Raw genomic sequence first — 27854 nt, 5'->3', positions numbered from 1 at the left:
AGATGGGAACTAATACAGACATACATATGTGGATAGTATTCAGAGAATAAGAGACCTTGGGTCACCCAGTCCTAAATGTGAGGTTTCTTCAAACTCGCCCCTCAGGGCTCAGAGAAGTCTGCAGAAGAGGAGGTAGAAAGATTTTAAGAGGCAGAGAAAATAGAGGACACTAAGGAAACTGTCTTCCTGGCATAACAGAACCGACCCACATTTAAACTCAAAAAGTCTGCAGTAGTATACACAGGGCCTCCACAGGTCCACACTAGATGGGGTCCCAGCACTGAGAGGGGGAAGTGTACATGTGCTCCCAGGGTAACCAAGAAGCTATCTTCAACCACTTGCAAAGGAAAACGTAGTTTTTTCCCAAGGAGTCTCACTAGTTATACAAAGCACACTTAAAGGCAGGCCCAGAAGTAGATGGTTAACAAACAAACTCAGTGGTATTTTTTCTTTTTTTTTTTTTTTTCTCATATTGCTTTGTTTGGCTTGTTTTTATTTTTTACCATATTGGTCATTTTCTTGTATATTATGGCTTATAATTTTGTGCTTTTCTTTCTTTTTTCTTTCTTTCTTTCTTTCTTTCTTTCTTTCTTTCTTTCTTTCTTTCTTTCAGTGTGTCTGCATGTGGATATGTTTCTTTTTATTCATTTTTAAAGAGTTTTGTTTTTGTTTTTTCTAAAGAGAGAGAAAGAAAGCATTGAGTTGGATGAGTGAGGAAGTTGAGAGGATCCTGGAGGAGATGAGAGAGGGCAAACCATGATCAGAATGTATTGTATGAAAAAATTATTTTAAACAGTGGAAGAAAACACTTGATATTGATGTCTGGTCTGCACTCATGAGTATATGCATGCACACACACACACACACACACACACACACACACACACACACACACACACACAACCGTGTGCCCCCCCCCCCAAAAGGGAAAAAGCTCTGTAGAAGAATTAGAACTCTCAAACACATTATCTCTCTAATGAAATGGTTACTATACTAGAATTAATTTCTCCTTTATGTGACCCTTAATGGGACAGAGCAAGGTATGAAAATCCATCTGAAGCAAGCTGATATATGTAACACTAGGAAAATGTTTTCAAATAAGTGCCCTGTCAAGGCTATCTCACACATGAAGTCACAGCAGGCGTAACTGCAAACACAAGACCTGCACAAGATCAAGCCAATCAAAATCCCAACATGGATAGGGAAGGATCCCACCCCTAGCTAAGAAGCTATTGGCAATTGATGGCTACTGGGGGAGAAAGAGTAAGTTTCTTCAGGGAGCAGCCCCCGAAAAGACTCCAGTGGATGGTCTTACACTTATGCACATGTAGGCAACACTAAGTGGACTTAGTGTCAAGGGAGACAGACAGACAGAGAACAAACAATGAAGTTGAGAGGGATAAGTGGTATGGGTGATAGGGAAGAAGTAGAGAGAAAGAGATGGGGTGATCTAAATCCATTTTATGTATGAATTAAGTTCTCAAGCTACACAGAGAAACTCTGTCTCGAAAAACCAAAAAAAAAAAAAAAAAAAAAAAAACAGCTGAAACTGATAAGAAAAGCAGAGGTAGGTAGTGGTTTCTCTATTTGTCTTTCTTCCCTTTCCTTTCCCTCCTCTTCTCTTCCCTCCTGTTCAATTTCCCTTTTCTTTTTGAAAGAGGCTCTCACCATGTAGCCAAGACTAGTCCCTCATAATCTTCCTGCCTGTACTTCCCAACTGCTAGAATTTCAGGATAATAGCTTCTTAATAGGTTTGTTTAGGCTTAAATATAGCCTCACCATTCCACCAATCATGTCTGAGTTAGAACTCACAAGCTTGCAATGAAAATGCAAATAAATCCCGACGTTTAAGTATGAGTCTCTGGGTGTATAATGTGTGTGTATAATATATATATATGTATGTATATATATACATACATATATATATATTTAATTAAACAATTAACAACTCTTAATTTTAAGCTAAAGACCATATAAAACCCTAGGTGATTGTTCCCATGACATCTCTTGTCTTCCTGTGCTTGAAGTTAGTAGACAAGTGTATACATGCACTCATTGCCTTATTCTAATTAAACATGCCAAAGAAAAAGAAGTTACAAAAATAGTATGGGTATCATTTGTATTGATGCACGAACACTCTTAGAATGCAATTGGTAAAGCATAATAACCTCTCTTTACAACACATTCATTACCCTGAGGGTTTCTCATGCCATTTGCAGGGTGGTGTTTGGGAGCTCCCTGGTTGATCATTCAATCCTATTGTGTCTTGCAGCTGTCTGCCAGTGCTGATGCAATGTGGAGTGACAATAGGAAACAGGGTCTGGAAGAGGGAATGTGGGCTGGGGAAGAAACAGGGAATTACAGCATGAAGCAGCTGGCTTAGAGAAATGCTGCCTTCTTTATGAACAATGTTAATGCGCTGGAAGAAGGCTGTGGCTTTCTGTTTAGTGCCTAACATGCAGAAGGCAAGTCGGTAGAACACTCCCTGACTTCTGCAGGAAGAAGCTGGCTCAAGTTCCTATGCATAGAAGTACATTAACCAGCACTCTGCTTAAACCTAAGGTGACTGTTTTTCATGGCTTGTGTCTCAGATTGCTGGAGTATTCTCTAAATGCCTTTATCAATAGCTGCTTTTATAAAATGATTTATTTGATTTTTTTTAATGTGTTAGTGGATATACATGTATATGTGTATCACATGTAAGTCTGGAATGCATGGAAGCCACAAGAAGACATCAGATTCCCTGGAACTGGAATTATAGGTAGTTTTGAGCTGCTAGATACAGGTGCTGGGAACTGAACCCAGGTCCTCTGCAAGAATGGTGCTATTGACCACTGAACAATCTCTCCAACCCCTCGATATATACTTCGTTATCTAAAGGAGCAATGCTTTTTATAAAAATAATATCATCATAGGAATATATTAACTTTGGAGGACTCATCCATAAGTAAAATTCCAGGTAAAATTTATTTCTGTGTATAACATGTGGGACAAATTTTGATTATCCTTTATCTCATTGTAAAATGTGAAATAATTTGCCTTTTAATAAAGTGTTAAAGACATGCTGGGTAGGAGAAGTTAATTTCTGAAGCAATATGTTGTTTAGAGGGAATATCTATATCTTGGAAAAATGTATCTCCTCATGGCAACATATGGGCCTCTCTTTAAAAGCATAAGCTTTTCAAACCCCACAAGACATGCATTTTTCTAAATAGTTACTCTTAAACTTCACAAACAAGCTAAACAACATATGGGATGATTATGATTTACATAAAATATGATGTGGGAAATGTCCCATAAATTCTTCCTAAATTTGTTGCACACTTTTTTTGTTGTTGAAAACCACAAACCCAAGAGAAAAAAATAACTGTTTTCAATTTATGATCCCTTTTCAGACTTGCGCTGCCCTCTGGGTGACCCTAGCCCTTCTCAGGCACACTTACTCTATTTAAGTGCTGACTGTTCTTTTATATTTTAAGTTGTGTGAATCGTTTCAGGAAACAAGTAATTTTTTTCTATGATGTCATAAAAAAATCTATGTCAAGTCCCCAAATGTTTCTGATTCTGCCATGTTGATTGAATTCATGGTAATGGAGACATACAGAAGCCAGCATAAACAGGTGTCACAATAATTCTTTTATGTCCTGCAAAGGAAATTTCCCCATGGGTTCTGTAATGAAAGTAAGTGGATCTTTCTCATTCGCCCCTCAGACATTGGAAAGAAGCTTGCTACAGTAATGTTTAGCTTTGTGAAGAGAGTCAGGCTATAACATAGTTTCTTTCATCTTGAATTGATGTTTTCTGTATGTAATGCAATCACCACATACCTACTTTCTTATTATAGTTAAAATACAATCATATCATTTCCCCCATCCATTCCCTTTACTCCTCCCAGCCTTCCCATCTCCTCATCCCTTAATGTCTCTCAAATTCATAGCCTATTTTCTATAATTTTTATTTTATACATATTATTTTATGTAGAGCTGAGGATCAAACCCAGAATCCTGCACTTTCTAGACAAGTGCTCTACCACTATGCTAAAACCCAACCCCACATTCACATGTTTCTATCTCTGTTGTTTTACAGGTATGGATTGATGGAGGTGTAGGAAATGAGATGGGCAAAGCTGCTTAGATTGGAAACAATGTCTGCTTTTAAGCTTCCGACATTGCATCTATTCCCTTATTTGTCCTCATGTGCTCTGTGTTTGTCAAAGGCACTGAAGAAAAAGCTCCATGCTTTGCCTTTGACTTCCCCAGAAACAAGCCGGGCCACCAGAGGCTACAGTATATCTCTGCCCTCCCTAACATTGCTGCTTTACCACCCTAGGACTGTGTACCTGGTGCTACAGAAGTATACTGCAATGCTTGACATTCTAGTTTTGAATGCTGCTGAGTTTTAAACATGCTAATGTATAAGAAATTGCTTTGCAATATAAACAACATATACAAAATATAAGTTTTTTCTTTCCTAGATTATTAAATTGATTTACCTATGGATAATTACCTGAGAGTTACAGGAAGGAAGAAACCTGTGATGAAATTCACTAACCAGTAACTCCTGAGGCGTACCTGAAATGAATTCTGGAGGACACAGATATTTCCTTTGCTGCTACAAAATAACTTGCCTAGCACTTGCCCCCAACTTTTGCTTTGGAAAACAGAGCTGCTCACCTGGCCTGCCATCTCTGACGTTCTATGCTAGCTGAGTGGTACTTTATACAATCAGTCTTTTATGGTGGACCCACTCAGTGAACTCGGTATAAAGATCCACGGTGGTGATGGGAAAACTTATGGTTTATTATTTCATGATTAAAAATTTCCCTCTGTTTTGTTTTCCTCATTTTAATTCAGGTATGATAGATATTAACAGCATATTTCTACCAAGCCTTTGAAATCCATTTTGACAAATGAAACAGATATCTCTAAAGCCAAAGCCTGACATCATGAAAACAAAAATGTGGTGTGTTATCTTCACCCTTTGCCACTAAAAAGTTTACTTTGTACAATACTATGTGGAGAAAATGCAAGGATAGTCTGGAAAAGTAACTTTATTCAGCTATTCTTTTCTATTCTACCTGTGTGTCTATTTACCTTCTATGACCAAGGAAAGCTTTTGATAAGCACATAGTATTGTGTGCCAGTTACAGGAGGATTAATATTGGGAAGATAGTGTGATAAAAAGTAGGAAGTGTATATGAGGTGATGTTGAGTATAAGATGAATCCACTTATGTCAATAAGTGTGTAAGTGTGTATTGACAGTCTATCAGTGGCTGCTGTCTAACACACATGCACATATTGAGATTTTTGTGAAGAACTGTTTCTTTATATTTGCTTATACTGTTTGTTTATATTTTCCTTTTATTGATTTTACATTTTTACTGTGAGCATATGGTATTGAATAATCATAGGAAACACAAAATGAAGCCATGCTCCATGAAGTAACAATGGGCATTCAGAAAAATTTACGTGTCCTCTTAGAAGCCAAAGGCTGTCTTCTCTCATTGCATTTCCTGTATTTAGCAGTACACATTCATATGTCATTAGCAAATATTCTCATACCCAGAAAAAAGAAATAAAATATAATTTACTCTAAGAAATCTCATTACTGTGCAATATGATTAAAATATGACAATAGAAAATCACAATCTCATTTATGAAAAAAATGTATGAAGCTTGAAAAATGTTTTTTAAATTGTTGAGCTATGATGGAGCAAATAATTACTGCAACATTTTGATTTTTAATGAAACATCTTTTTAGATTAATTTTTCACACACACATACATATATAATAAAATTTTAAATTACAACGTTTTTGAACATTTCAGAGTCATTGGTGTGAAGGAGAGTGAAGGAAACTTGTTTGCCTCATATGTGCTCTAGGAGCAAATGTGGGTGAAGTGTCTTGGCTGTTTCACAGGAATGCAAGCACATGTGCCCATCCATATGTTTAGTCAAATCCAACCATGCCAAGAATTGCCTAGCAACACAGTGCTGAGAAATGATGAGGAGCAGGGTTGATAAGACCAGTGAAAAGAGGATGCTGCATGATCGGTGTTGGAGATGCTGATTTCTTCTTAAAGGAACAAATAGATTAATTTCCAAGCTGTGTTTACTATATAAGTACAGAGCCTAAACTGCTAAGCACTGCATGTGGCACATTTTTTTTATTTGGGAGACATTTTTTTCTCCATCTTATTTATCTCATGTTTCTAGAGAGATTTATCAGCAGTCATGCTTCCCAGGCTCTCAAAGAAAGGGTGTCTGCTGTCCTACACCACCCTAGACCATCTATGTGGTGTGTGTGTGTGCAAGTAAAATACACTTATCCGTGAATGTTTTTATAACATAGACATAAATATTCAAACACACCTACATGTAACACATTCAGTATAACTTCAAGTGTTATGTACAAATAGAGAAAATAAGAAGGGAGTGGAGGGCCGGGGATGAGAAAGGAGGAAGTGGAGAAGAGAGGCAAGGAGATAGGATGAAACTGAGTCGCAACTCTTAGAATTCCACATGCAGTTCTAAGTTGACTGGGTGTTTAAAAGTTAGAAGTTTATTAAACTTTCAAAAGTGTAAGTCCTCAATTATATTTAAAATCTTGATGGGTTTAGACTGGTCTGAGAAACCAACATAGAAAAATCCCTTTTAAGCAACATAGATCCACAATAAAGCAGCAAACTAATTTCTATAACATGAATGAACCCTGAAGAAATAAAAAATCATAATTCGTCTAGTTTTATATGAGTTTGGTGTTGTTCCTTTGACACTTTCATAGTTGAAGTGCCTGTGTGAGATTGCTGTTCCCTGCTGTGATTCAGAGATTTAGGCCAGGCCATGTGAATTTTCTAGCAAAATGGGGAAAGTGTGCATCAGCGTTGATCTTTTCTTGTTTGAGTGACTGGACACAATGTGACCTGCTGCCATAATTTCCTATAAGATGGACTGTACTGTCAAACTGAGAGTCAAAATATATCTTTCCTTTCTTAAAAATGGGAATTTTGTGTTAAAACACTCACTAAACACAACACTGTCTATCAGTACCCCAGTCTCCATGGCATAGTTTTTCAAATACTATTGTGCACACACACATTCAATTGCACAGTTTGAAAGTGTCATTTTGTAAATTGTAGAAAGAAACATAAGAAATAATATGAACTATATACATTATATATAATAAATATAATAACTTCAGAAATGCATTTTCTTCTTTAACTTTAAGAAATCAACCCAGCTGAAGTCCCAGCATGGGTGGGTAGGAGTTTGGGAGGTCTCACCCCTTGCTGGGGAGCTATTGGCAGTGAACAGCAGCTGGCAGGAAGAAAATTGTTCTTCTCTCAGGTTGTGGTAGGCTATCTGTGTCTGTTCTCTAGGGGTATGTACACATACCTACGCTCAAATGGGCAGCATTCATAGGATCCATTGAGATTTGAAAAAAAATATATAGGTTTGAAGTTGGGAGAGAGATATGTTGAGGGGATTGCTCAGAAGAAAATAGGGACATATATAATCAAAACATATTGTATATATGTATGAATTTCTCAAAGAACAAACGTAGTTGTTTTTAAAAGATAAAAAAAATCAGATAAAAACTTTCATTTGTTTTCAAAGATGCTAAATCTGTCCAGAATGGTTAAAAACTATTTTCAACAAGGGGCCCATGTATATTTAAATTTGTAAATAAACGTTCAGAATGATTCTGTAAGTTGCAAACCAATTTGTCCTTTACAAATGGATCAGGGCAGGTTCATTAAATTTGTTCATTAGGCCTCCATATGGGGCATGCTGTGTTAGGAGACAAACAGAAGCATTTTGGAAGGAATTTATGTAAATCAAGGCATGCAGTTGAAAAGGAGAGCTTGAGATCTTATGAGTTTTATGACTCTTAAATAATTAAATAAAAAATTACACAGGACCTCTGGGTAATGTCTCTGAAGCCTTACATTAGCAGTAAAGGGCAGGTGCCAGTCCTCAACAAAGCTGAACATCTCAGGGAATTGTACAAAAACAGGGCAGATTGAGTTCAATTACAAAACTTAGTAATAATTCTGTCTTTTATTTCCATGATTCATGATTTCCAGGGTTCAGCCTGTATAACTGTTCAAAAGAACTAATATCAGTGAATTTAAGTGACTATGAGAAAATTTGTGGACATTCACTAAGGATAGAAACAGGAATCAGTAACAACCTTATTTGAAATTAGATAACTTTGGAGGTCAGGTACGTGATATTTTTCCTTACAAGTCCTAAGCAATAAATTGAGTATTATTCAAATCAATGTAAATGAATGCATGCAGATGAAGATATGAACAGGAGTATGGGACCCTGAAGCAAAGGTGACCAGTACATGTGTGGATTCATTCAATTATTGCATTAAGCATCACTCTAACATAATTCTTACTGTTATTTTAAAATCATCAACTTACTTTTTCTTTATTATTTTTATATTTCATTTTTATCACAATTGTCTAGTTTTCAGTCTGTAAGTTTCAAGTTTGATTTATACAAGGCATGCAGTTTTAAAGTTCTTTCAATTTTAATGGCTCATTCCCATTCTCTTCCTCGGTTATGTCTGACAAATCCTTACCATGTTTCTTGCCCCAAATATAATTCTTACTTTTCTTCAAATCTTCCCTGATCCAAATGTATGTCTCCATATAAATGACATTTCTGAATAATAATTTTATACCTATACTTTATCATATACATTTTTTAATACTGATGCATCAGTTTCTTACGTGCTGTGTTTCTCTAGGTTTATACATTCTGTGTCTATCCTTAATTAGTATATCCCCAATCAATAATTGATTAATAATAATAAATAATTAATTATGAAGTAAAGCTGACAGATTCTGTAGACTATCTATAGGATACTTCAATCAAATAACAGTCAAATATTTACACATCTCAAGGCACATTGGAGATTCTCCAGGAAAGACAAAGAGCTCAGGAATCAAATATAAGCAACTGCTTAGACAAGACTAGATGCCATTTCCCTGAGTACAACATAGTGAAGCCAGAAGTCAGTACAAAACCACAATATTTAAAGTGATGTAAACAACTGAAAAAGTCTATAGTTATGGGGATAAAAAGAAAGAACTTAAGATGGTAAGCTGTAGCAGGGATCTTTTTTTTTGTTTTGTTTTTTGTTTTTTGTTTTTTGTTTTTTTGAGACAGGGTTTCTCTGTGTAGCTTTGTGCATTTCCTGGATCTTGCTCTGTAGACCAGGCTGGCCTCGAACTCATAGAGATCTGCCTGCCTCTGCCTCTTGAGTGCTGGGGTGTGCCACCATTTTCTAGCCTCTGTATTTAGTGGCTGTTCCGTTCTCTGACCCCAGATAAGTTTATTAGGGTGCACAATATTTTTGGGGAACACAATACCACCACAGTAAGCTAATTTTATACTTTAATACATGCAACAATGAATAATGAACTAAAAAGAAAGCCAGCAGGAAAAAAGAAATCATTAATGTTAGAAGGGAAACTAGCAAAACACTAAACAGAAAATTCAAAGAGAAGAACCAAGGGTACCAGAAGGTGTTTATTTTTAAAGAGAAACAAACTGGCAGATTTTTCAGTTACACTGATCAATCTGAAAAAGGAGAGAATAGCGTCTAAATTCAAGAATGAAGGAGGGAACGTTAACAAAAATCAGCTTACAGAAATAAAGAGGATTTCAGGGCAATGAGCTAAATGATTTAGGTGAAAAGGCCAAGTTTCCAGAAATATAAAAGCTTCTGAGACTAAGTCAAGAGGAATTTAGAAAGGCTCAGTTGACCTTTGACCTACTAAAAAGTTTTTAATTACTAATTAAAAAACTTCCCAAGCAGATAAATAGAGAGCCAGTTGGTTTCATTTGTGAACTTTAGTAGATAATAAAGGGTTACTAACAAATATTTCATTTCAAAAGTTAGAACACTCCTAACTCACTCTCTGTGTCCAGTTATGTCAATAAAATACCCATGAGGAACCACGGAAAACTAACTTTGTGTGAGTACACACTAAAAATGGTTGCCAGTCAATTAATCACATGGAATAAATATATAACTTGATCAAGAGGGATTTATCCTAGAGGGAAAAGATAAGATTAGCATCCTAAAAATCAATTAATGTAATATATCATAGCAATAGGATAAAGGATAAACACTACAAAATTATTTCAATAGATATAAAAAAGGCATTAATAAATTTCACCCCCACTTATTAAAAGCAATCAACAAAACAAGAATGAAAACAAGTTTACTATAGTAAAATTTTCCTTTAAAATATCCAAAGTTGACATCAGACTCAAGGGTTAAATACCTAAGGTAGAAAGCAAGAAAAACTACCTACACTTGTTACTTCTTTTAATTTTAAAATTTGTATTAAAATATAATTACATCCATTCTCTACCTTGTTTATGTTCCTCCCTTAGCTTCTCCCTTGTCCCTTCTCTTTATTGTTAATTTTTATTATTAATTGTTAACATTAAACTGGAAGACATTAGTCAGGGAGGGAAGAAAAGAGATCAACCGACATTCAGATAAAAACAGAATTATTAAAAGTATCTATGTGCCGGGCGGTGGTGGCGCACGCCTTTAGTCCCAGCACTCGGGAGGCAGAGCCAGGTGTATCTCTGTGAGTTCGAGGCCAGCCTGGTCTCCAAAGTGAGTTCCAGGAAAGGCACAATGCTACACAGAGAAACCCTGTCTCAAAAAAAAAAAAAAAAAAAAAAAAAAAAGTATCTATGTGCGTAATACACAGTCTAGTATACAGAACATCCTAACAAACTCGTTCAATTGACTAAAACAAAAGACTTTATGAATTTTTCAGCTCACAAAATAAACACACAAAAATCAGTTTTATTTCTGTGTGCTAGCTGTGAACAAACCACAAATAAAATCATCAATAACAAAAATTCCACAGAAGCATACACTAAAAATAACTAACAGAAGAAAACCAAAACTTATACTGTGGAAATAATAATAAAATTTTGTTAAACTAAATTGGTGATCTCAATACATGGAAAGCCATTTGATGCTCATGAAAATGAAGACTATCGAGCTAAGATGAAAACTGGCCTTCAGATTGGATAATATCCCATCAACAACCCAGATGCATAGTTGTAGAGAGCAACAAACTGATCTTCAATGTTTATTATGCTGAGGGTCCCGAGAGATAGAATAAGTTTCTGAAAAAGAGCAAGTGGGAGGTTAATAATTCCTACTTTCAAAAAACAGAGCCAAGTTTTTGTAAGGATTCCTGCAACGTGGTGAAGACAGAGTTTAAACCAAGGAGTAGCATTAAGATAGGAACAACTCTGTTCTATTCTATTTCCCTTTGGTTGTGATGAACACCATGACCAAAAGCATCTGGAGGATGAAAAGATTCATTTCAACTTACAGATTACAATTCATCATGGAGGGAAGCCAAGCAAGATCTTGAAGCAGGAACCTGAAGGCAGGTGCTGAAGAGACCACAAAGGAATGTTGCTTACACCTCAGGCCCACTTTCCCAGGAGGAGCAGCACCCACAGAGGGGTGGGTCCTCCCACATCCATCATTAATCAGGAAAAATGCTCCATAGATGTGCCTATAGTCAATCTGATGGAAGGAATTCCTCAGTTGAGATCCTCTCTTCCTAGGTATGGCTAGGTTTGTGTCTAGTGGACAAAAATTAAATATGAAAAATATCTTTACAAGACTGTGTATGTCAACATGCATAGCAACATAATTAGCACCAACTTTAAGCACACACAACCTAAATTTCAGTCAGCTAATACATAAATTTAAGCAGTCTGTTTAATGAGTCTAAATTCCAACACTGTTTCTACTAATGGATTTAAAAACTTCATGCAATGTTAAAAATAATTGAAATTCTGGTGTGAAACTTTAGTACATATAAGCCTTACAAATATGCTACTTAGAAGAAGGTATTTTAAGAAATGGAGGAAGGGGATTTCCCAACCTGAAAAGTGCAGAAATAAAATCTAAAATGCATGGTAATGTGAAAAAAATGGAACCACTGCCTTTTAGATGCATATGACAACTAATAAAAATAGCATTACTATGAAGCTCAAAACCATGATATTTACAATCCCATTATATTACAGTCAGTAAAATATGAAGCTCTTTTTGGCCCGTGTGATTGGTTCAGGAGTTTTTGGACAGTTCAATTCAGTGAAGGAAAACATGTTCAACTTATAGGTGACTCAGATTCAGCTGATCAAGAGCTTGTGCATGAATTTATAAAACATCTTCTCAGGTATTTGGGGGAATTGGTTTACATAGAAAGTAAGTTTTAAACTAAGGTAAAACTTAGATTAAAACAGACCAACACAACATAATATTGACTGTGTTAGTCAGGGCCCTCTACAGTAATATAACTGGTAGAATGGGTATGTGTGGGGTGGGTGTGTGGTGGGGGGTGATTCTGGGACTCGGTATGTTTACAAAGAATTTAGTGAACATATTAATGCAATATGGTTAAAATATTCCAATTATAACTATACCAAACCTGAAGTCCCCAAACCCAGTAACTTCTCTTTCTACCTGGCTGAGTATATCAGCAGGCTCCATGTGTTTCTAAAGGCCTAGAGGGTCACTAGACAGCTGCTACTGGTCTTCAGTCCATGTCAAAGGCCCAGAAATGTTGGTTCAAATTTCAATGACAGAATCAGCAGTGGCAGCAACAGGGTGAATGAACTCAGCTGCTAAATGAAAGTTCAACTGCCAAAAAGCAAATTCCTCCTTTCCTGTCCTCTTTTATCTGGGCAATGATTTGTTCATAGCAACGACTTTGCTTGCATTCTTATATGATGGTAGCTATGTATCAACAACCCCCTGCTTTCTCCAGTCAGTGCCTCAGGCACAAAAGGGACCTTATAAACACAGAATAAAATTTTATTTAATGATAAACAAAATGCAACACCCTGAGGACCACTTAGTAACAGGCTGAGTAGTTGTAAAGCTGCTATAAAAAGGCATATAAATATCTATCAGTGAGAAGCCAGTTGATTCTGAACTTTATGATCCTGAAAGGGATGTGGAAAAGGAAGGGGATGTTCAGTCACACAGGTGACATGTTCTGTAGGGCTTCTCTTAGCCATGATGTCTAACTAGATAAGATATTTTAGAAGTTAATACCACTTTGTACTACAATTAATTCCTAGGAGTGTCCAGCAAGGAAATGAGCCAGGATGTTACTGCTTCCTCTGTAATTAGCCCAAACATGATCTGAAACAGCCCCTAGCACATACAACAGGAGCCACTGGGGAGGAAGCCTAGGACCAAAGGCAATTCTGGACCATTTGGGAGCCATAATTCAAGAGTGATATCAAGAAGTCACTTTCTAAACGACATGGGGAAGTCTACACAGTATACAGATGTGTGGATATAAGGTGAACCCAAACCTGGTAAACAAAGGGGCACCATGGCACAAAAGGGTTTTGTGTTGTGTCTGAAAATGTGAAACCATGCCTGAGCTATATCATGGGATGCAGGTGTTGGTTCTCCATCCACACTCTTCTAGGCAGTGTTTTTTTTTTTTTTTTTTTTTTTTTTTTTTTTTTTTTTTTTTTAGACAGGGTTTCTCTGTGTAGCTTTGTGCCTTTCCTGGAACTTACTTGTTAGCCCAGGCTGGCCTCAAACTCACAGAGATTTGCCTGGCTCTGCCTCCTGAGTGTTGGGATTAAAGACATGTGCCACTACCGCCCGGCTTTGAATTAATATCTTACTAACTCTGTTTTTGTCCTAGAATGTACTGACCCTGTGCCACTCCCCTTTTATTCCTAGAAAGGCTTACTTAAATACAACCCATACTTCTCTTCCATATCTGTTTCATCTCTGGTCTCTGCTCAAGTGTGCAGATTCAAATACACACTCTGAAGACAGTTGGATAGATGAATGGGCTTTTGAAAGTTTAAACTAAACCCTTGTCATTATTTATAACTTTCCAACCTAATAGTCCACTATTTTTGTCTTGCATACATAGAAAAGTTACCTTTTAACTATTCCAGATAAAATTTTTATACAGCTCCTTACCGCCTCATTCACTTTCTCTTTAAGTTTCTCTTTTCAAATCCTGTTATCTCTTCAAGCATTGAACATAATTTTTCTCCCCTTGTTAGCGTACTGCCTTGTTAACTCTGATCCCGATTCTTTATTTCATGCAAGGGTATTTGTTCATGCTTACGATCTAGCGCTCACCTACGATGCACTGAGTCGAATGTCTGTATGGAGCCTTGTCAGTGATAAATCTCTCACTTTATTCCTAGCGATGGCATCTTCTGTATCATTTCATTTTCGCTTCTGCCTGATACTTTGTTTCATTTTTGCTATTGCTGCTGAAATTATTTTATCTCATCTCCAGTTAAACATAAAGCATCCTCTCTCTTTCCCTGCTCTCCTCCCTCTCAACCTTGAGATTCACCTTCTACAGAGACTCACTTAACTATTAATATGTATCATATTTCTGGCAACAACATTTGCATGACTGTATCAAGTGCCCATGACTGACAAAAGCTCCATTCCTGAATGTGTAAAAAGTATTTTGCTTGGAGTTTGAAGTCATCACTAGGTCAGACTCATTTCTGTTCTCAAGCTGTTTATTGTTCACTATAAAGTTTAAGGTATAGTTTTGGTTTCTATGATGAATAAAATTAACTATATTACTAAATAGAATAAAACCATGTGGCTGAAATTGATACCCTCTCCAACTGTCTCATGGCATTCTGGTTCAGAGATCTGATGACTTTATTATGGGAGAGGGAACACTTGGGTTGGAACTTGAAAAGTACCTGAAGCAGAGATTTCTAGGGAGAGGTGCAGATGAAGAACTAAGACTATGCAATTTTACTAGATAGGATTTTTATGAAACCACTTTTGTTTGTGAAAATCACATTTATAGGCACATACTATTTAAACAGAATTGGATACATTTTTGTGGTCAGTGTAGTTTTAGAGATTCTTGTGTTTCCTTATGGAAGTGATGGCCGATGCCCCTACCTTGACAATAGGATTTTGTTTTATTCAGATATAAAAAACATTCCACCCTTTTGGGAAAGGATGGCATCTGACATGTGGTGTTTGGCTCTGGTATCCTAAGATGGTGCACAGAAAGTTTTCTGCTGTGACCATGGGGAAGAAAACTTGGCTTCTGACGAGTGATAGGTGACAGCATACTCTCCGTTAGCTGCTAACAAGAAGAAACCTCAGAGATCTGTTTATAGTTGACTGTTTCCTCCACAGCTCTTAAACGTCCCTTTGATCTTTTCTCTGGATCCCACTAATTTTATCAAGCAAGAAATCTATACTATTGACTCAGGATGAGTGTTGTCATTGTCCTTCCAGAAGGCCCAAGAGTCCATACGACTCAGGACCAAAATGAATTATTGACCATTCTGAAGTTAGATGAAGGAGCAATAACAAGATGTCATTTTCCACATGCTGTGCCGAGGGCTTCTCAGTAGACAGAAATGTGTCTCAGTGTGTTAGGAGGCGATTGTGGGTGACCCAGGTCTGAGTGATGATGGAATTAATGGAGGATGACTATGGAAACTGAATAGTGTTTCTTTGGTTGACTACAAAACCATGTTAAAAAGCCCCTCATATAATCTAATGGGGACTCAAACATTCAATAGGAGATGCAGTCTACATGTATTTTCTGAGCTAGATATTTCATGGTGGATCTTCAGGTAGTAAAGTCTTCAAAACTTTTTTATCATGTTCTCTGGCCTTTAATGATTGTAGACAACTGTGGAAAACTTGTTTATGTTTTTTTTTTTTAATTTATCAGCAATAGTAAGACTAAGGCCCATCTAGATTTTCAATTATACCAACATCATAATGTGATATGATTTTACTGTTACCCCTATATAAATTTCACAAGAATGTTAGAAGTATATAAAATTATGCCCATTTTACAGATAAGAAAACTGAAGAACAGAAGAATCAAACATGAAGATTAAACAGTAAGTGGTAGAGTGTAGTGGTATTTGCTCTGCCCATGACCTTGGGATATATGGTATAAAGGAGGCAGTGCTTCTTGTCATTGTATGTGACCTCTTAAAAGGAAAGGAAGAGAAGTCATGAGCCCCTTCTCCCTGCTTCCTGTTTCCTGGTCTGATCGAACTGCCAGGTGGATTCGCTCTAGTCAGATAAGAGGACAACTTCAGCTGTCTACACGTTTCTGTATTTGTGAGTGTATTTCCTCAATTTATCCTAATAAATTTCTCTAATACTCCTTAAGCAGACTCCCGTGGATTTCTCGCGTTAGTAGAGATTGGTTTAAAAATTAGCTTTCTGACAGTCTTCATGCGTTTAGCTCATGAGTTTCACTGGTATTAATTTATCTCATTTGATAGTCAATCTTACAGTGTTATGTAATTATTTTCTTTGAATTGAAACATTTTCTTCTGGAGGAAAGAAATGCTCTGAAGGTTCATGAAGCTCATAAGAAACAAGTAAGATTGAAAACAAAGCAAAACAAAACCTCTGGAAACTCATATGATTCCTCAGCCCCTTCCTTGGCTTATAGAAGCAATAACTAATTGCTGCAGAGAAGAGACTCTTCAGCAGAGCTGCCTGCAAGTTGTGTAGAGTGCTGCAGGATGTAGTGTTCATTAGTCATCACCCATGCGGGAGTGGGGTTTTTGATGATGCAGCTGCCAGAGTCATCCATTCTGCTATAAGTGACTCTTCACCTGTGTCCGTTTAACTAAGCCCAATGAACTCTTTGATTCAGTAAGCTAAACCTGGAGTCAGTTCATTGGGCACTTGTTTGTGTCTTCTTTGGCATAAATAGGCATTTGTTCATGTTTTCCCAGAAGTTACAGAACATAGAGTTAACTTCTTAACTTCAAAGCTTAAATGTGTATATACATATTTACACAGTTATTATTTCTCCCATATATATATGTTTCTTATATGAAATGATTTTTTACAATGAAACCTTGTTCAATATACAGGTAACATGAATTTATCACTTTTTCTTTTACATTAATCTCTATAAAAACAGCAAATATGGGACGGTGAGATGGCTCAGTGGGTAAAGTTGCTTGCTGTTGAGGTTAAGAAACCAACTATGACCCCCCAGGATCCACATAATGGAAGAAGAAAAAAACTTTCAAAGATTTTCATCTGACTTCCACATGGGGCTGTGGCAAGCAAATACTCCCCATATACACACAAATAAATAAAATGAAGAGTGATGTTAAGAGTCATTTTATCACTTTTAAGACCGTAGTATTTAGCTTTGTCCTAGGTCACTGGGCTATCTAGTGTCTTGTTTTTGTTCACCTAATCAGTGTCAGAATGGGTTCCATCTCATGGAGTGGGCCTTAAGTCAAATTAGACATTCGTCAGTTACTCCCACGATCTTTGTGCCACCATTTCCCTAGTGTAATCTGTAGGCAAGGACAGCATTGCAGATCAAAAGGTTGTGGCTGTATTAGTGTTTATGTTTCTCTTTTGTTAGCCTGCAGAGTACCTTCCCACACCAAAGAATCTAGAACATAGTTGTGAAGGTTCTATGTAATTACCCGCCTGCGCTCTCCGTGTTCAGTGAGTTGTGTAGGTGTTGTCTTCAGCAATGGGACCTTGCAGTCAGTTTGTAGAGAGCAACCTGTTGTTTTGACAATAGCCTGAGTTGTTTGGATTGTTCCATGGGACCCCTTTGGCAAACAATTCAATGGGATGTAACCCAGTCCAGTACTGGAAGCTTCATTTGATGGCAAGGAATGACCAGCTGGGATTCCATCTCCCTCGTTATTTGGAGACTTTATTAGGATTGCCTTTGTATATTTTAGGAAGTTTCCACTACAATAGTTTTTCATACCACCCCTCAAATGCCCCTCAATTTTGTCTGTCTCATGAACCCTCCCTAATTCAATCTCCCTTCCTCTCCCCACCCAATCCTCCCATTCCCATCATCCCACTCCACAGATAAAATTTATTCTATTTCCCCCTCCCAGGGAGATTCATGTGTACCCTTTAGTCCCTTCCTCTATACCTAACCTCTCTAGGTCTATGGATTATAGCTTGGTTATCATTTACTTAATGGTAATATCCATATATAAGCAAATACATACTCTGCTATATTAATAGGCCAATGCATTACTCAGGCATCATCAGAGAAGCTTCTTCCTGAAGCATATGGGAACCAAAACAGAGACCAAAGGCTGGACATCAGAGAGAGAGAGAGAGAGAGAGAGAGAGAGAGAGAGAGAGAGAGAGAGAGAGAGAGAGAGAAAGCCCTAGATGGGGTGACCCTATCATCCCCCTAAAAGCTCAGGGAACCCTGTGGAAGAGGAGGGGGAAAGAGTGTAAGAGCTAGAAGGGATGGAAGACACCTGGAGAATAAGGCCCTCTGAATAAGCTGAGCAAAACTCGTATGAACTCACAGAGACTGAAGCAGCAAGTATAACGCCTACATGGGTTTGCACCAGGTCCTCTGCATATATATTTTAGCTTTCAGTTTAGTGTTTTTATGGGACTCCTGAGTGTGTGAATGTGTGGGTCTCTGATTCTTGTGCCTTCTCTAGGGCTCTTTTCCTTCTGTTAATTTGCTTTGTCCAACTTCGATGTGATTGTTTTTGTTTTATCTTATATTTATTTGGTTTGGTTTGTTGTCATCCCTTAGAAGCTTGTTCTTTTCTAATGAGAGACAGAAAGGGAGTGGATCCAGATGGGAGGAGAGGTTGAAAGAAACTGAGAGTAGAAGGAGACAAGACTGTAATCAGAATAGATTGTATGAGAAAAAAATCAATTTTCAATAAGTGGAAGGGAAAAGTAAATATATCTATGAGTCTACGTAAAAAATTTTCATTTTCATTATTTTTTTTATTTGTAATGGCTATAAACTGATTTAATATGTCTTAGTATTTGAGAATAATTGACTCATCTCTGATGCTGAGCAGGGTCATACAAAAAGCTGCAGACACATACAAACTCACCACAGATTTTATTATATTTCCAGTCCATGTTGTAATACTAAAATTACTATGTTTGAGTATGAAACAAGAAGCTTCAGTGTAATAAGCCTCAGGGACATAAAACAGTGTATACTTAGTCACCTTAAATCTTGTTTTCTACATCAGAATTTTAGGTATAAGACAATGTCTTTTTCATATCTTGCAAAGCAAGAGTGACTTTCATATCTGTAAATCTGGTGTCCATTCCTGTGTATTCATCTCATCACTGGGCTTCCGTTGATTACCTTCTTCCTTGGAATATCCAGGCTCTTCTGGCTTCACTTTCTCTTAGTTCCTATCCATCACTAAGGATTATTTTGGTGAGGCTTAGCCTTCCTCCATTTTCCACTTTTAGATCAAGATTTAATATCAAGACCTCCCCCTGATTTCTCTCTAACCTCGCTTGAAGATCCTATCATTCCCAGTATCTTTGCATGTGCCCTGTCCAACTTGGCATTTTAGTGCCATCTTTTTTAGTGTTTTCAATTTTTATAGTGGTTGATATTTTTCCTACCTAAAGCACCTGCATTTTATTTCCTTTTTATTATATTTTATTATATAAAACAATTTTTAAATTTAAACATTTGGTAATATTTTCCCCTCCCCCAAGTCCTTCCAGATCCTTCCCCCATCCAACTTCAAGTTCATTCTCAAAAATAATAAACAGGATCACAGTACAACCAAATAAAAGCACACACAAAAAGAAAGAAAGAAAAAAAAGAAAGAAAGAAGGAAAGGAAGAAAGAAAAAAAGAGAGAAAGAAAGAAAGAAAGAAAGAAAGAAAGAAAGAAAGAAAGAAAGAAAGAAAGAAAGAAAGAAAGAACAACTGTCCTGTCCATTATGTTGACCAACTATTCCTGAACATGAGGTCTTCCCTGAAGTGGTTGGTGTACCTAGTATCATTCCTTTAGAGAATGATTTTCCCTACCCAGCAGTTATAAATGACAGTTCACTTGTTAATCTTTACCCTAGTGACTAGGCTTTCATTTATTTATTCATTTTTTAAAAAATATAACAAAATAAAATATAACAAGATAAAACAAAACTATCACATTGAAGTAGGATAGGACAAACAAAGGGAAGGCCCAAGAATCAGAGACCCATTTATTCCATACTTGGGCATCCCATAAGGACACTAAACTGGAAGCCATAATACATAGGCTGAGAACTTGGTACAGACTTTTGCAGACCCTGTGCATGCTGCTTTAGTCTCTGTGAGTTCATAATGAGTTTTGCTCATGGTGATTAGAGGGACTTGTTCTCCTGGAGTTTCTCTCCATTTAAATCAGGGGTATGGGTTTGCTGTAAACTACTCTCATTACGTTGGTTGTGGTATGTCCCTTGTATCCTTAATTTTTCCAGGACTTTTATCATAAAGTGGTGTTGGGTTTTGTCAAAGGCCTTTAATGATTCTAATGAGATGATCATATTTAGGTTTTTTTGTTTTGTTTTTTTTTTCTTTGTCTTTCAGTTTGTATATATGGTGGATTATGCTGGGCGGTGGTGGCACACGCCTTTAATCCCAGCACTCGGGAGGCAGAGGCAGGCAGATCTCTGTGAGTTCGAGGCCAGCCTGGTCTACAAAGCGAGTTCCAGAGAAGGTGCAAAGCTACATAGGGAAACCCTGTCTCGAAAAATCAAAAAAAAAAGGTGGATTACATGTATTGATTTATGTATGTTGAACCATTTCTGCATCTTTGTGATGAAGCCTGCTTGATCATGGTGAATGATCTTTTTGACATGCTCTTACATTTGATTTGTACATATTTTATTGAGTATTTTGCAACTATGTTCATAAGACAAATTAGTCTGTAATTCTCTTTCTTTGTTGAGTCTTTATGTTGTTTGGGTATCAGGATAATTGAGGCCTTATAAAATGAACTAGTCAATGTTCCTTTGTTTCTATTTTGTGAAATAATTTGAGGAGTATTGGCATTAATTCTTCTTTGAATGTCTGGTAGAATTCTGCTAAAACCATCTAGCCTTGTTCTTCTTTTTGGGAGGGAGGTGCTTTTAATGACTGCTTATATTTCACTAGGGGTTATAGTCTATTTAAGTGCTTATATGGTTTTGATTTAACTTTGGTAAGTGGTATGTATTAAGAAAATTATCAGTTTCTTTTAGACATTCCAATTTTGTGGAGTACAGGTTTCTAAAGTACGTCCTTACGATTCTCTGGATTTCTTCAGTGTCTGTTATATCCTGCTTCTCATTTCTAATTTTGTTAATGTACATATTTTCTTTATGCCTCTTAGTTAATTTGGGTAATGTTTTGTCAATCATATTGATTTTCTCAAAGAACCAACTCATTGTTTCATTGAGTCTTAGTATTGTTTTTGTTGTTGTTTCTATTTTACTAATTTCAGACCTGAGTGTGACTATTTATTGTCGTCTACTCCTTTTGGGTGTAATTTCTTCTTCTCTAGAGTTTTAAAGTGTGTAGTTAAAATGCTGGCATGAGATCTGTCCATTTTTTTAATGTAGTCAATTAGTGTTATGAACTTTACTTTTGGACGGTCTTAATTGTGTCCCAAAAGTTTTGGTATGTTGTGTATTCATTTTCATTGAATTCCAGAAAGTCTTTAATTTCTCTCTTAATTTGTCTTAGTTCATGTTTCATTCAGCGGTGAGTTGTTAAGTTTCCATAAGTTTGTAAACTTTCTGTGGTCTCTGTTACTGATGTCCAATTTTAATCCATGGTGGTCAGAGAGAATGCAGGGGTTATTTCAGTTTTCTTGTATCTTTTGCATGGTGTCCGAGTATGTGATTAATTTAAGGTATAGCCTATTGTATTTCAGTGCCATCTTAACTACAGATATCTAACACTGAACTATTAATCTTTCCTTGACCTCCACACTCAAATAAATTCTTGTTAATGCTTTATTTTAGTAAGGGGCTATTTGATTCTTCCAACTGCCTTTGTCGAAACCAATAGATTATAAAATTTAAATGAGATAATAAATTATACATCTGTAAATATTGTTAAAAACATTTACTCACAGAAACACATGTTAAAAAACCTGTGAATGCATTATTCATATCAGAAACCAGAGATTTATTTGAATAACCAATATAGAAAAATTAAATTAATATGTAAAAGGCACATTAAAATTATTGTTGTATTTTGATTTTTACATGATACCACAAAGTTAATTTAGGGTGCTTAGCAAATAGAGAAAGGCAAAATTAATCACCTTGACCTAATCGCTATTAGCTATGAGTACTTTCTTATATTTTATAGAACTATTCTAAATATAATTTAGACTATACTACATTAGTTATTAATATAATTTGCTGGAAATCTGCTTACATGGGGGTTCATGTCCCAAAGACTGCACCTTTTATTGTACATAGGATTAAACAGGACAAAAGGGGCAGGTGAGCTGGGGTGTGGCTTGAGATCAGGGATTGAGGAAGCTAGCCTAGACCTTGACAAGTTAATAGGCAACAATCAACAATGTGAATGGAAGGGCCACAAGTTCTTCTTGCCTCAGGTAAGAATGCCTCCCTCTCTGTTCTTGATCCAGCTGGGACCTCCCACTCCCCTAAGCTCTCTTTCCCTCCACCCTTGCCCTTCATTACCCCCACTTATGTCCAGGTTGTTCATGTAGATCTCATCCATTTTTCTGTCATTGGGCAATCCCTGTGTCTTTCTTGGGGTCCTGTTTTCTAGGTAGACTCCCTGGAGTTGTGAGTAGCAGTCCAGTCATCTTTGTTTTACATCTAGTATCCTCCTATGAATGAGTACATACAATGTTTGTCTTTCTGAGTCTGGGTTACCTCACTCAGGATGATTTTTTTCTAGATCCATCCATTTGCCTGCAAACCTCATGATGTCATTGTTTTTATCTGCTGAGTAGTATTCCATTGTGTATATGTACCAAATTTTATTTATCCATTCTTCAGTTGAAGGGCATCTAGGTTGTTTCCAACTTCTGGCCATTACAAACAATGCTGATATGAACATAGCTGAGCAAGTGCCCTTGTGGTATGATTGAGCATTTCTTGGGTATATCCCCAAGAGTGGTATAGCAGGATCTTCAACAAATGGTGCTGGCATAACTGGATATCAATGTGTAGAAGGCTGCAAATAGAGCCATATCTGTCACTGTGCACAAAACTTTTAAGTCCAAGTGGATCAAAGACCTCAACATAAATCCAGCTATTCTGAACCTGATAGAAGAGAAAGTAGGAAGTAGTCTTGAATACATAGGAGATCACTTCCTAAATATAACACCAGTAGCACAGACACTGAAAGAAACAATCAATCAATGGGACCTCTTGAAACTGAGAAGCTTTTGTAGAGCAAAGGATACAGTCAACAAGGCAATGCAACCGCCTACAGAATGGGAAAAGATCTTCACCAACCCCACATCTGACAGAGGACTGATATCCAGAATATATAAAGAACTCAAGAAATTAGACATCAAAATGCCCAACAGTCCAATTAAGAAATGGGCTATTGAACTAAACAAAGAATTCTCAACAGAGGAAACTCAAATGGCTGAAAGACATTTAAGGAATTGCTCAACACCCCTAATCATCAGGGAAATGCAAATCAAAACAACTCTGAGATACCACCTTACGCCTGTCAGAATGGCTAAGATCAAAAACACTGAAGACAGCTTATGCTGAAGAGGATGTCGAGCTTCTCCACTGCTGGTGGGAATGCAAGCTTCAACAACCACTTTGGAAATCAATATGGCGCTTTCTTAGAAAATTGGGAATCAATCTCCCCCAAGAATGTCTCTTTAGTAAATAGGAACTTTCCTCAAGTCCTGGAGGGAATAGAGACCCTTATTCAAATGCCTAACCTTGGGAAAAGGACTTCTGGGACCAGACAGTATACTACAATTTGAGAGAAATTTTCATTCCTCGGGAGGATAGGCACTGAGCTATTCCCAAATTGTGTCCCTTTGTGTCTTAGCCTTACTATATGGGCCTGTTCCCCTCATACACTCCCCAAAGGGAAAATCCTGATGTCTTACTCTTTTCCCATTACACCCTACCATTCTGATTTCTCTATACTTAATAACTGAACTCTTGCCCTTGATAGCCTCAGGCTCTCGTTCTGAATTTTAGGCATTTCATCCTTGGGGTCAGGTGTGTCTAGTAAATCTCTAACTTTCCTATTCTTGGTGTAATTAGGAGGGCACAATGGGATTCCTGGTCCGAGGTGGCAGGGATTTTTTTTTTTCCCACAGAATTATTTTGTTTAGAGAAGCTACCCTTGTACACATTTTCATCCTTTACCAAAGCCCACACAAAATTTCCCAAAGGGAAAGGCATTAATATTGAGAATCATTAAAAATGAAAGTAAAAAGGTGCTGGAGAAGTTTGTCAAGCAGCAACTGTCACTACGCAGTCCACGCCCATCATTAATAATGATTATTAATAAGTATGTATCTTGGAGTCCACTTGGCACATTTTATCATGTCACTGAATTTGTAGCTCATTTAAAACTTGCCCACAATTAGTCTTCAGAAATAATGTATGTTATACATTTTTGTGTGTGGAGTTAGGGGTTGAACTCAGAATTTTGCACACAGTAGTGATTGCTCTACTATTGAAGAATTATCTCCAGCTCCAAATGTGTGCTGTAGCCAGATCGGTAGCATTCCTGTCCAGCATTCTTCATCTCATAATTTGGCCTTCCTATTCTTTTGTCCTAGAAAATATAAAGAGGTTTAAATATTGTCAGTGTGTACTTACTATTTATAAACAAATGTGGGTGAAGAGATTATTAAAAATATTCTCTTTTAATAATAATTTCCATGAACTATTTATCACAGTGTTGTTGTGCATGTAATACTGACATATTTGGTTACATAATCCCTGGACTATTAACATTTAATGAAAAGCCTTGAAATGAGTATACTCTATCATCCCAAGCTGAATTCTGATTCTACTGGGGACCTCATAAGAAAATAAGAAAACATTTCCTAGGAAATGAATCTACTATTAATTCAACAGAGAATATAAAGTTATAGTTTTGCTTCACTTTAGAGCAATAAGATAATTTTTCATATTTGGACAAATAACATTAGAATTGGTATAGGAAGCATGAGCCAGGCATTTTTGGTGAATTTATCTTATTTTGCTTATAAAGTAAAGAATCATATTCTTCTTTTAATAACATGGTCCAATGAGATAATATGGAAACAAGAATTATATGCAAAAAATGACTTTGCTTGTCTATGATGAGAATTTGGAAATAAATTGAATGTTTTTTAAAGATGATATGTACACACACACATATATTTATATTGTTTTTCAAGAAAGGGGTAATTAGTACATGGAGAGAGAATGATAGAACCCTTCAGGATCTGTCTTCTGTGTAGCCCTTCATCCATTTATTTAGAATGGAGATTGCAACTCACACAGAGGGCATGCAGGATGAACACTGCCTAGGATTGCTTACAATAATGGCTTTCATTGCTTTTTTTGTATAATTTTTAAAAAATTTATTCTTCTCTCATATATTACATGCCAACTCCAGTTTCCCCCTCTCTACTCTTCTCACAGCCTCTCCCCAGTGCTTTTTAAGTAAGAATTAATTTTCCTTCATTGATTTTATAAGTGTGGTTATAGATTTTTATTTTATCTCCATTTGAACATAAGCTCTGAGAGATCAAACTATGTCATACTATTTCTCTAATCTCATTCACAGTGCCCAGGAAACTTTGTAAGTAAAAATGGAGGAAGGATATACATTAAGCTAGACCACTGTGATCCCACTTTTCTTATTATATATATATATATATATATATATATATATATATATATATATATATATATATATATACATAAGATACAGTGGTTAGGCTTAGGCTGCAATAAGGAAATGATTTCTCAAGATGTTCTCAACACAGTTAAATAGGAGGCAAGAATATGCAAATTATCTTACTTATGATGTCTGTTTCACATTGTTTACATATATCAAGTCATCAAGCTCTATACATCACATTCATAACTTTTTTAAAGATTGTTGAGTACATTTCAATATTATATACCTTGAATGTGTTGTTTTTATTGGCCATCAATAAAATATTGTTAATCCCACTGACTGATAATAAGACCACTATGACAGTTTAAAGCCAAATTTAGAGCAAGCTTTATTAAATATGGCTGGGTGGATGTGCTCTGGCCAGGTTCCTGGGAAATGGCCTTGGGTCACAGTTTGCAGTGGCTTAAGAAGGAAAACCCATAATTTATTGCATTTCTCATTAGGTCCAATCAGGGACAAGAATACATCTAGACATACCTACAGCCTACATCCAATCAGGGACAAGCATATATCCTGAAGTATTTCCTGCCTATTAACCTCTTGCCTACATCCAGTGCAGAGGGGTCAAACAAACTTGTTTGGGCAGTGAAGAAATGTGATTTGTATTTCCTATAAACAATAGCCTCCAGCATTTCAGGAACTATCTGTCATTGGGCAAGGGGCTTGCAGATCAAAGGCATTTTTGTTTCATGGATCTCTAAGGCATAGCAATTAAAACTTTGCTCTCACAGTATGTGTGTGAGGGTAAAAGGTTCTGAACTCTGTAGTCAATGAGGGACCCTTACTGCTTAAAATATATTCTGTTTTACAAAAAAATTTAGAAGATGAAATCGGGATGACATTTTCTTAAAAGTATATCCATAATGTCTAAAAGTGGTACTTATATGTATTTACCATGATGTGGGGCCTCATAAGGCCTGGGCATGAGGCCCAATGTAACTTCTCAAGGCTAGCTCGAGTTTGGCGACCTGTCTTCAGACATGACTTCTGCATATGAGTGACTCAGCTCAACCTGACCTAGAATCACCTCTGCCTAGTAACTGCTGAGATGGCATCATCTCATTGGCTACCCTCACACCATCCCTCGTCACCCCAACCTATATAAGTCCACTCCTGGTGCAATAAAGAGTTCCTGCTTTGAAAAGACTCCCAGCTCAGTGTGCTTCTCTCCAGTGGACAGGGGAGGTCTGGGCCATAGACCCTCACCATTCCACTCAGCCCCAGGGAGAGACCAGCTGGACCCGTCCTGCCTCAGTCCTACCTGTTGGTCAGCCCCGACACCATGAGATAAACCAGATGAAATATTTGTAAAATATCAGTGTGCAAGTGCTACACAGAGACATAAATCTAGAAAGTGGAATGAGAATATTAGGGGAAGAGAGTGAAAGACCAGGCAGATGCCATAACAGGCTGCTCAGTCTTCTCTCAGAGATCAGGCCTCAGTTTCAGTTTCCTGAGACTCGAGCAAGAAGTTTCTGGGAAGGCGATGAACAAAAGACACAGTCCTTGCAGTAGCTCACTTTCTGCACGTACTCTGGTACTCTGACTGCTCCAGGTTCAGCCAGTTGTTTACTGTCTGGAACACCTCACCAACTTAGAGCTAAGTGCACAGGTCAATGTGAAAGCCTGGGCCACTGAGCCAGCCCCTACAATCAATATGTGGTAAGTCAGTCAGCCTCCATAGCAGCTCAAGGACAAAGCCTGGGACTTGTCCAGGCCTGCACAAAAATGGATAACTGCAACCCCCAACTGACCCTAGCCAAATAAAGTTACTAACATGATTGCCCCTTGTATAAACTAGTCCTGAGTCTGTTCCTATGTAGTCTGTAGACCCCAAGACCCCTGGCTTTAAAAATCCTGCCCCATTGCTACTCAGGGTCTCTCCTACTCTGCTGCTGCATCGGACGGATAGAGAGTCTGAGTTAACTCGAAATAAAGACTCTGCTTTTGCATTAGATTTGGTCCTTAGTGGTCTTTGGGGGACTCTGGGTACAAGAGAACATGTTCGGTGAATTAGGGTGAATAGGTCAAGTTGGAAATTTCAGTTGCAATGTCCTCTCAAAACTGTACAAGAAGAGAAAATGTACAATCTGATAAAAGACTGGACTTTGCG

The sequence above is a fragment of the Peromyscus leucopus genome, chromosome 5, assembly GCF_004664715.2.
Source record: "Peromyscus leucopus breed LL Stock chromosome 5, UCI_PerLeu_2.1, whole genome shotgun sequence".
In the NCBI taxonomy this organism is placed as follows: Eukaryota; Metazoa; Chordata; class Mammalia; order Rodentia; family Cricetidae; genus Peromyscus; species Peromyscus leucopus.
Note: the sequence above shows the minus strand (reverse complement) of the source record.